An 11925-nucleotide genomic window follows, 5' to 3' on the forward strand; every position below is an offset into this window, starting at 1 on the left:
ATGATAAATTACCCAATTATATAAAGTCATTGCCTACACTTTGACAAGGTACAACATTAAAACACTATTACTCATTATTGGTAATAAACAACAATGTAACACACCGTAACATAACGCTGTGGAATGTGCTATTCTGTATAATGAGTACTTTAACTATTGATAAGTATTCTGTAAATAGTATTTATCTATTTTTACTTTCAACGGACTATTTTGTAGTAGTTCATAAACGCATGCTCGAATATTCCGACAGCGCTTGAAGGCAGCGCCGGAGCCTGATACAGACAGGGCGTCAAGGAAGGAGATGGCCGACTAGGAGGCAGCGTTACCTTTACAACTTGCCTGGCGAGATTCATTTTACTTAACACATCTTCACAGCTGAAGTGGAAAGCGGCTTTTTAAATATTTCGCTCCTTCCGCGATGGCAGAACAAAACAGCAACGTCAGATATCAAGAGGTATGTAACAGTTTGCGTGCACGCTAAGCTGTAGCTAACAGTTAGCATTAGCTTCTGCCCAGTCAGCTTACGTTAGCCTGTCACTGTGAGGAAAACAACGAGCTCAGCCGTAATTTGTTTGCGGGCGGGGGCCCGAGTTTGTGAATAAGATTAAGGTGCATCAAACCTACTTTCTGACACTGAAATAAACTTAAATTAATGATCATACTCTCGTCACATATAAATCAAAGCATTAGCCTGTGTGACCCATTTTCATTTAGCAGCTAGTTAGTTACTCGTAATGTTAGCAAGTACTGGCCTGGCCTGAACAGGGACGCTGTATTAGTTTCACTTTGTCTAGCCTTTGACCAAAATCCTCACACTACCTTACGGTCCTGGATCAGTGGCCAGCCCAGCCTGTCACTAACTTCAGCTCCAGAGACAGAACAGCATCGAAATACTAAAGTGAAGGTGCAACCTGCTAATTTATCGACATATGCAGATGCTGCGTGAAGTCACGAGTGCACAGTTTATATATTATATTATATATTTTTGTTTCTGTGTAGTTTTGATTGTGTATCAGATTTGACTGAGTTAGCACTGATAGAAACAGTGTGCAGCTAACCTTTCGCATTTGGAGAAATGTTTGGTTGCAGACAAATCTATCATGACCACTTGTTGCACAGTACATTACACAAGTGCGACATCAATGCTACTTCACTGTTACTCTTTAACGAGTCGGCACCATTTTATTTTACTTTTTTAGTTATCATCTTGTAATGTCACATTGCTGTTAAAAAATGAGATTAGTGGAACAAAATTAGTCTAGTATTATCTGGCAGATGTAAAAAAATACAACCTGTACATTCAGTATTTCCATAAATCAGTCCCTCTCAATAATTTACAATATAGTCTTAATAATGGCCTAATTCAACCAGAAATCCTGCTGGGATGGCTACCATGCGGTTGACAAATATCTATTATCTCATGACATATAAATATTGTCATATTGCCTAGGGCTACTTGGTGGTTTTCCTAAAAGGTGTAATTTAAGTATAAGTTGTGATGTCATTCATTTACATTTTCTCAGCTGGTGAATGAGGAGGAGCCCGCCCAGTCATCCCAGGAGGGTCCTGCCCAGGACGCACCACCCCCCTACAGCAGCATTGCTGCAGCAAATGCAGGTTAGCAACCTTCACATCTCCCATCAAATACTGTCAGATAACAAGCACAACTTAGGCCCCATCTACACTACTCCATTTTAGGTTAAAAACAAAGACTCGAAATCGAATATGTTCTCCCTCCACACCAGTGTTTTAGCTGTTTATCAGAGTTGATCTCCATCTATACTAAAACGACTGAAAACGCATATCTAGTGGCCGTTCACATACACTGGGCATGCGTGTGCCAGTGTAAACATGAAGCAGATGGTCTGTTCCGTAGTTACAGAAGATTTGGCGAAAGAATAAAGTACCACAGATGAAGAACCACACCAGATTTTATTTTGCATGGACCAATAACGAGCTGGGACTGTTACTGAACGTAACACAGGAATTAAAAGCGGCTTTAGTGGTAGAAAACAGACTGGGAGTCTTTGCAAAGTAAATACGGCGACATACACAGTGTAGGCTGTGTTATGTGCGGAAAAAAACGGGGTTGGCAGCATTTTCAAACTTCTCCGTTTCAGGTCTTCGTTTTTGCCATTTTAGTCTGGACCCGATGTGCAAACGTAGCAAAAGGTCTCCATTTTAAAACGAAAACGCAGTAGTGTGGATGGGGCCTTAGAAGTGGAAGAACTATTTAAATCTACAATTTTCAGTGCCACTACATACAAATTCTCACTTAAAAGTAACATCCGAATCGGCTTTATTGGCCAAGTATGTGTACATATTAAAGGAGTTTCAGTCTAATTTTTCATTGCTCTCAATGTACTCACACTTCCAAGAACAATTTATAGGTAGATAGAAATAGACATACGGCTAAAAAACAAAGTTGAGCAAAGACAGGTCAATGTAAACATATATCTATTATGTAGAAACAAGTAGAAACGTCCTGCATCCAAAAGCAGTGTGAAGTGTACAAGTGGAGTGAAATGTGCCTAAGAAGCGAAAGTGATCGCTGTGCCGAACAATTCTTTCCACAGTGCATAGCTTTCAGAGATGTTCATACTTTGCAAGAATAATTTGGCAATGCATTTAAAACACGTTGAAAAGTAAAAGTGACCACAGCCATCAGAGAAATATTCAAAAGAAGGTTAAGAGGAATATTTCCCACTGAAATCTCACAAAATGAAGTACTTATTCAAGTACTTACCACAGTACTTGAATATGTGTATATAGTTCTGTCAATCCTCTACTCTAATTTGTCCTACACTGTTGGCCTTAGGATGAATAATGTAAAGGGCTGTGTGCAGGGCCTTTTAGAAAGGTCTGATGCTTCTAATCTCCCTTCTTAAGAGGGCATAGGTCAACGCATTGCATAAGTGTGTGTAGCCATGAGCTCTTCCTGGGCGAGTCCATTGATCTGTCCAGTGTTGTTTGTGTTCGGACAACACAAAGAAGCATTCTGGATAGCTGCCAAATGACCCAGATAAGTCTTTTCTTGTATTGGATAGAACAGAAAGAGAAATAGTCGCACATGCTACTAATGCCTTTCTTCCTTCTGTTTACCCCCCACCCCCCCTTCCCAACACTCGTTCAGAAAATTGCTTTCAGTTATTTATGACTGTCTATTTATCTGTGTCTGTTAGTGTAGATGCCATATAATAGTGTATTCAAAGAAGATCAAAGTGGTGTTTTTTCTGTCTGTAAATATCTGCCACAGTTATAAATGATAGATTTTCTTAGGAGGAAGTAAATTCAGTCCAACACATCTTTTATCATTTGCTACTCTTTTGCAAAAGCTGAAATTTGTAAGAAAAAAAAGAGATATTGTTACTTATGCTGCAGTTACCTCAGAAGTCGGAGCTTGACTGTATTCCAGTACAAGAACAGATTTGAGTCTGAAACAAAGATGGACGCCTCTAGCCATTGCTAGCAAAACCAGTTGATAACAATGCATTACTCTGTACTTTGCACATAGAAACACATAACATGTCTGTTGAAATTTCCGACTGGGAATTTGGAAATTCTGATTTTCCTTGTCAAATGGAACACAGCAAAAGTCCAGCTTTATAGTGGGGTAATGAAAACTGTAAAAAAGGTACACTAAATGAGTCCAAACTCTAATGAAATGGGTCAAACATCACTGTTAACATTGCACATACCATTTAACTTCAAGAAATAACATTAATATTCATGTTACTTGGTCAGTCGTTGACATTTTCACCTTGTCACCCTATCGTTTCCACTAAGATAAAACAACTTTACAGATGCAGTGACAGTAGTGTAGCCCAGTCTGATGACAAATCATTTTTTATATGTCAGCCATGCTCAGGAGTTTATTTATTATTATTATTATTATTATTTAGAAGAGTTTATTTTGAGAATGACTAGTCACGTGCTTGTCACCTCCACAGCTTTCTTTGAATACAAGGAAGATGGAGGAAGATTTCCCAACCCTCCATCCTACAGTGTTGCCACCACTCTGCCCTCCTATGATGAAGCTGAGAGAAACAAAGAAGAGGCAGCCATTCCCCTGGTCACTGGAAGAATCACGGTAGATTGATCTAATTTAGAAATATTCGTAATTACTAATTGCCTTGTCATGTACTAACACACGAGTTTTCAAACAAAGCATCAAAATAAACCAAATGTTATTGAAATGTATCTGTGCAGGAGGACACTTTGTGGCCAGGGATGACTTTGAAGATGCTGATCAGCTGCGAATAGGAAATGATGGCATCTTCATGCTCACTTTCTTCAGTAAGAACTTGTTGAACATTTCAACGGTTGACTAGTGGACAGTTTTTTTTTTTTTGTTGTTGTTGTTTTTTTTTTTTTTTCTAAAAGAGTAAACTGACTTTCAGGTTCACTTGCACAGAGCTGGCTTGTAACCATATGGTTATTAGTCATGTGTATCATGTGTAAATCTGGTCACTGAAGATGGAAAATGTGCACTCTCCCTTCATTTAACATTTGTTGTGTAGTTGCTCTCAAATAAGGGCTCTGGTATACTATTTTTAAAGTGAATTTGGCATATTATCAAAGGCTTTTAAATACTGCACTGGGTGCAAATGCCAGTACACTCACAAAAGTTTTCCCAGCCCAAGCCAGTTTGATCAGCATCATCAATTTATGGGTTAATGTTTTGTTTGTTTTTTTTGTCACCAGTGGCATTCCTCTTCAACTGGATCGGCTTCTTCTTGTCGTTCTGTTTGACGACATCAGCAGCCGGCCGATACGGAGCCATCTCTGGCTTCGGCCTGTCCCTCATCAAATGGGTTCTTATTGTCAGGGTAAGAGCCATTTAGTGAATATTCGCCACTAGCAGTGAAGGTGCAGGATTACTAATTCATTGTGTTTCTCTACAGGAAGACTAAAACTGACATTTGTGGGATCAGAATCAGTCTAACAGGGACTATGTTATGTTTCTTCCAGTTTTCTACCTACTTCCCTGGTTACTTTGATGGGCATACTGGTTGTGGTGGGTGTTCCTGGCCCTGGGTAAGTGAGATACATTACTTTATAAACAAATAGTATTTTAAATAGTTATTTTCCCACAATTTCAATGATCTTGCATTGTATGATTCTAACTTATTGCATTACATGTCTTTTCTTTGCCCTTCAGGCTTCATGCTGTTCATCAGAGGCTTTGTTAACTACTCCAGAGTGCGTAAACTGGCTGATCCCACCTATGCCACCCTCCCCCGAACAAGGGTACTCTTCATCTATTAGGGGTAAGGTGTGTTCATCTGGTCACACTCATCATGGAAGCTGTGTTTGTCATTAGAGATGTTTACATGCACACAGGCCTGCAGTTACAGCTTACTCTGTAAAAAATAAAGAAATCTATAAAGAAATATTTGGCATTACCTACCTAGTACGTGTCAAATGACCATTAAAATGTTCTTTAGTAAATAAACCAGTCAACATATTCCTGATTGGCCCATTACACAGGGCTTTAGGCTGACTTGAATTGACGGCTCTGTGCAGCATCACAGCATCTCTTCTATCTGTTGCTGTTTATCAGCTGATAGAGATTTAACACCATACCTGTCCCCTAATGAGCCATCTGCACCATTTAAAGTGGAACGACACCGATTTTACACATCAGAGGCTGTTTACTTCTGCATATGTGGGTGAAAAGTTGTGTAAAGCCTTTTGTGGCTCAGAGGGAGCTTATCGGACAACATCTCTGGCTCTGCTGCTTCGATTTTTCATCTTTCTTTTTTCTTTTTTTTAAGCCAGACAGTGTAGTTGGTGGAGTTAGCTGTTCCCCATGCCCTTCGTGCTACATAACAAACAGCATGCCTCTGTATAATTCTGCCTTGGAGGTTAAACAGCTTAACATTAATACGATGTCACAGGTCACTGATAACAAACGCGTGATCCATTGTGAAGTTGAGGGAGCAAATTGATTAGTTTGTTGGTCTGTTTTTTGCTTTTACACGGTTTTTATAACAGAAAATTACAAAGTGTTAAGTTAAACTATTTTAGCCATTTTTGACAGGAAAAGTCCTAAATTTAAAGTGTTTGTTGTTTGCCACTAGTTATGTTTACATGCACGTTAATAACTGAGACCTCACACATCCTTGAATATTAAACCAATACTTTTGAAGACAAGGTCCATTTATAGATTTGATGTTGTACATCTTCCCTTAACATTCAGGATGTTGGATGTGGAAGAAGTGGACATGACCAACACAAGCGGCAACTCCTGTGAAGAGTTTCAAAATTTCAAGTGAAGACATTTCCACCAGAAATCGGCCAGAGGAGTAATAGATGAAGACAACCCTCAATGAAAATATTCAGGAATTATATCACTTGTTATATTTTGTTTTTGAAACTTTAATAATGGGAAATGGTTAACAGTAATAGTCCCTCAATGTACTCATTAGTGGCGAATGTTAAGTGCTATTTACATCTGTCTGTAATGTAAAGTAATGCCTTATATAATTTGATGGTAGCATACGAGCATGCATCTGCCCTAAAGGTCAATAAATAGGGAGAGTATCATGTTGGTGACATGTGAAGCCATTAATACAACACTCTGTAGACTTGCCATAGCATGCGACACACTTTGTAATCTGCACTAATCTCACTTCATAGTTTTATTGTGACTCTTAGAGGCTGTTTGTAGATACCACATACACTTAAAAAGCAAGATTTCATTAGGCTGTAAATGCTGATATACACATTACCACAAATTTCACTCACCTGTTGGCTTTAAGTATCCTCTTTTTTTTTAAGACAGGAGGGGCAGTGTTGCCTGCTGCTTTTTAAGTCGTTAGAAACTGTTCATTGAGGGCATTGTCATCATGAAACATAACATGCTTGCAATTGAAACAGCAAAGCAAAATTACGCCCATGTGTCAGAAGTTTAAATGTTTTGTTGTGCATGAAATCGGGTCAAACTATCCACCCTGGAAATTGAATTGAGGTCACAAATATGATCTTAGATGATCAAGCTTGAGTTCTTAAACATGAATAAGCCCTGAAACCAGACGGTCCACTGTAACAGTGATGACAACCAAGATGATTTGTTTATGCTCCGTTTACTGGTTCATGTCCTTTTAAAAAGCTCATTTAGATGTAACGGGCTGACTCTTCAGTGAGTCAGTGGAGTCGGCGTCTCATTCAAGCTGTCTGGATTTCAGCTGTTTATGATCTCGCGCCTCTCACATTTGGATCGAATTATCTAAGAGCATAAAAAGAACTGAAATTCCATTTTCAGGTGGGTTTTTGTCTTGAGATTTAATTCACAGCTAGGGAAGGGAAATCTGTTTTATCTTTCTTCATAAGGTGTAAGATGTTAGTTATTCTCTATATCAAGGAATGTTGTATGCAGGTGCACTTTTAGAAACATAACCAATTAAACCCAAGAGGATGTTCCCATCATTTTAGGTTCCAGACATGTAAAACAAGGAATGAATGATGCATGTTTGTTTCTGTTTTATAATCTGGAGGCATTTCAGGATGGTCAGGATAATCTAACCATTGTTGTCAAGGGAAGGAGTTCATACGGATTTTAGTCTGGTCCTGCAAACTGAACTGTTTGCCTTATCAGTTAACTTCAAACTTCTGCTGTGGCTTTGATACACACCCATTATGCTTATTTCTATGTGATGTAGAGCTGCAACCTTGAGGTTTTATTGATATGAAATTGTACAGAAAACATTTAGTGTTGAATAAATGTCACTTTCAATGCGTCATTTCTCAGTTGTCTGGATTATTGACTGCTGTGCCAGCAAGCCTGGGTTTTCAGAACTGCTCTGATGATGTGTAATGCCATGCCATAATAAAAATTACATTATTTGGAAAATGTTATTATACATTATTTTAAAAGTGTGTGTCTAAAGATTGCAACAGAGCAAATGTCTTTATGCTTGTTTAATGGTGCACTGGGCAATTTGCCACATTAGTGGCGCCAAAAGTTTAACTGAAAAATGTGAAACTTCACCGTTTCAGCTTGTGACACACCTGCAGAGCGGTAAATGACTCAACAGCCTCTTTCAAGCTGTTTATTGCCCTTATTATCTGCCGAGATGTTACTTCGCGAGAGCAGAAAAGTCCAACTAAAGAACTCAAGCGCACAACTCGAAGCAAGCCAGCAACAGTCTCAATCACTTTGATTCATCATCTTTCATTCAAGTCAAATACAATAGGGATCACAATGATCCTTCAATTTAAATTTGATTTCATGCCTCTGTCCACACATGCCTCATGCCTGACTTTCCACCAAATGTCATTGACATCTGGAAACTATTTTAAGATGATAAACAATTTAGATAACAACAAAATGTACAAACTAATAGTATACTAGAGGGGTTTTTTGCAAATAATGCTACATAAAGTATATTAGAAAATACAATAGAATATTATTTTTCAATGTTTTTTCCTTCATCCTACAAAATCATCTGAAATGCCCCATTTCAAAAGAACCTTGAGTCTCATTCAGATTCAATAAATCAAATCACTGCTGCTTGGCTCAGTCGAACTTTCTGTTTTCTTGTATGATTCCTTAAATTTTTTCCCATGCAATAAGAAAAGCTGCTACCAAATAAAATGGGGCGTAACAAGATGACAACATGCACATTAACAAAACAGCTGGTCATTTCCCTAATGATTATAATTATTATCAACCACTTTCACACCACTTCTTCATGTCTCCTGGTCTGTGTCATGAACTAATATGGGGAAATACGTGTGTTTTCAACAGAAGAAAATCCCTCCGCAGCTTCACATCCGTTTGGGCTGAGGTATCGCTGTGTGTGTTGGGACAAGTGTGCTCACAGATGTCGGGGCAGAAAGAAGATGGCCTTCTGTCCGATGTGAGTCCGTGGACCCAGTTTAGTTTTTCCGTTCTTTTCAGAGCCACGTACCAGTTCCCCTCCTGATATTTCTGAGATAGATATGTGTTGTAGTGGTTCTCCTCCAGTTCTCCAGGAAGTAACATTCATCATTTACTGTGGGCTGAGAGAGAAACACAAAACAAGCAGCGACAGCTCGCGGCAACTTTGGTCTAAGGCTAAAAGTTTGAAAATTAGTGAGTGGTTAATAGGGATGAGCGAGGACACTATTATCTGTATCTGTATCCATTCAACCAACTAAATTATCTGTATTCAGAGTGGGAGGGGCTTAAACCAGACATGGGCGGGACTAACCAGAAGTTGTTCATTTATGCCTGAAATTGATATAAGTTGATCAGATTGCTATATTTATAGGATAACTATTAACAGAACAGCCTCAGAATCGAGCTTCAGAGCAATATTTGATCACAATAATAAGAAGTTTACAGAAGTTCCTACAGGTATTATTTATTAGAAAAGAGATAGGCTGACACATTTTACTCTGATGGTACTCAAAGTACATTATATGTACTGGATACCCGTTTCAGCAGAGTACTTGCTCAACCCTAGTTATTAACCTCATAAAATGATCAACATATGCCTGCATCATTAAATCCAGTGTAGGTTCCTGATTTATTACCACATCAATCATCAGGTCCACTGTAGATACTCACTGAACTGTACAATCGCCCCTTGTCGCTCATGGCCAGATATCGCTCGGCTTCTGTTCCCTGGATGACCACTACGCCTCTGCCCACAGCTTTGAGCTTTAAAACAGCTTAAATGAGGGAAAAGTTTAAAAACAACACGTCAGCAGCTGACACCTTTAAAGACATGGGTCACCTTCTTCTCAGGTAAGAGAAAAACGGCAACGACAAATCTGAGATTTCTGTGTCACTTCAAACACTGTTGCTGTTTGCCCTCAGCTTCAGTTGCCTGACAGATGGATGGAGAGAAGAACAAATGTAAATATATTTGCCCTTCAGTTGAATGACAGCTAGTCAAGAGTCTTGTGAAACAGAAAGAATAACCTGTCAGTCTTTCCTGCATCTGAGAGGGATGTACTCGCGTATTAGACAGAGAATTTAAATGAATTGTTACTACAACAGTACTTGACAAGTAACAATAGTTTTGATTGGTCTGAGACTTCTATAGAGGGTGGGGCACAGCCTACATGAAGTACATAAGAGAGATTCTGCGGAAAGTAAGCTTGACAGTAAATTTATATCATTAATGATAAAGCAATTATAAGTAACCCTACCCAAAATGTAACTGCACTTTTGCACTGCATTTAAAATGAACTTTAAACAAAGTCAAATAGTCCTGTGCAATGCTGGGGTGCCCCATATTTTCCCTTTTAAAATGTCAGTGAATGGCTGCCACATTTCCCCATGGAGGGAACTTAATGGTCTGTTTCCCTTCTCTTTGAACCTGACACGCCTGCAGTAAAAGGAAGTGAACGCATCATGCTATAGGCCTGACCTGGATGTAAAATGGGCGGTGTGCTGGAGTCTTACTGTGAACGTCCCCGTCATCCCTCTGGCCCTGCACTGTCCCATCGGGGAGGATCTGGAGGTGATGTCCGCCATTCATGCAGTAAAGCCGAGTAGGCCGCCTGTAGTCCTGCAGCAGGCCGCTGTCTCCCACAGTCTGATCCTCTGATACAAACGACTCTTCGTCCGTCATCCTGCTAGCAAGAAACAGCTGCGTGATCAACAGGAGGGGTTTGCAGAGGAGCCTATGAAAAATAAACAGCGGGGTCTGACTCCTGCTGTCAGGTGTTTACATGCTCGTGAGCGCGCGGAGAGATCACACTGGCACCTGAATGCGCGTCCTGGGCTCAAGCTTCAACTGGGATATTTGTATGGAGTGTGATCACTGACAAATCTAGACCCCAAATCTAACTTGTTTTTTTTTTTAATGTAGTAATCAAAGACAAGGGGGTTGGCGTATCGGGCTCATGCTCTGAATGTTTTCTCAGAAGTTGCAAATCTTTTAGGTTTTTAAAATAAACCCTAACTTCGCTTTGGCTGGACCGGCAAATGTCTGTTTCATTCACTTGTGTCACTGTCACTTGTGTTCTTCTGGAGGAGTAAACCTCAGGCGCCAAGTAAATGTTTTTCTGTTGTTAATATTCAGTTCAGAGTATTGAAGACCACATTTACCTGGCACTGGTGGAGCAGCCCAACTTATTATGGCATGGATTCATAAACATTCATTCTGTGAACTCTACTCCAGCACAGTAAAATAAAAAACTGGTTTTAAGATTAGTAATGCTGTTTACACCAAATTCATGCCCTACCTATGTTATACAACTTTTAAAAAAATCAGACCATGTTTGCCTCTTTTTCAGTGGCAGGAGTGAAAATGAGTGATCCTGAACATTTGTTGTGTTGTTATGGTTCCTCAAATATTACTCTACAGGATGATTTCTTTTCCTGGGCAACTATCATGCAAATGAGCACAGATTTTTAGGCGTTCTATCATCTCAAACAGTTTGAAAAAAAAAAAAATATATATATATATATATATATACATATATATATATATACTATAGCTGCCTTAAATGGGGGGGAATCTCCTCAGGGAAGCATACCCTGGACCCCTTAGTTTTGTGCTAAGCCCCGAAAGTCTGCCTCCGCCCTGGTAGTAATATTGTGTTTTTACTACTATACTATTATTTTGTCTTTTCTTTTTCTTTTGTTTATTCATTTGAAAATAATTATCAAATTCATCACAAGGAAAAGCAACACTAGAGGCAAAAAGGAGGAGAACATTGCAGGCCTGTATGGTCATGAATTATTATTACAGTTTTATCAGTTTATTTCTTTTTTCTAAATAAGGGAATGTCCATGATCCTGGATAAATAATTAAGTCAGAGCTGATGTCTCAAGTAGTGAAAGAACTGGAGATGGGATGCAAACACTGTATGATGGTGTTGACCCTGATGTTCACGTCTATGAGTTTTTGAAATGTAATTTTGGGATGCTTTGAGCACAAGAAAACTAACTTCCCTTCACCTCAGACAGAGCATGATAAGGTG

General features: G+C 39.2%; 1 protein-coding gene and 2 pseudogenes across 2 annotated transcripts in view; 2 read left to right on the forward strand and 1 right to left on the reverse strand.

Moving 5' to 3' along the window:
• Positions 1-11925, forward strand: part of nr3c1 (nuclear receptor subfamily 3, group C, member 1 (glucocorticoid receptor)) — a 70555-nt gene that overhangs the window by 46141 nt on the left and 12489 nt on the right. The window lies entirely within an intron of this gene.
• LOC119889033 lies at positions 258-6780 on the forward strand (annotated as a pseudogene).
• LOC119889030 lies at positions 7681-10711 on the reverse strand (annotated as a pseudogene).

Source organism: Micropterus salmoides, unplaced genomic scaffold (assembly GCF_014851395.1).
Source record: "Micropterus salmoides isolate LMB-PRFRI ecotype aquatic unplaced genomic scaffold, ASM1485139v1 Ms_hic_scaffold_5, whole genome shotgun sequence".
Lineage (NCBI taxonomy): Eukaryota > Metazoa > Chordata > Actinopteri > Centrarchiformes > Centrarchidae > Micropterus > Micropterus salmoides.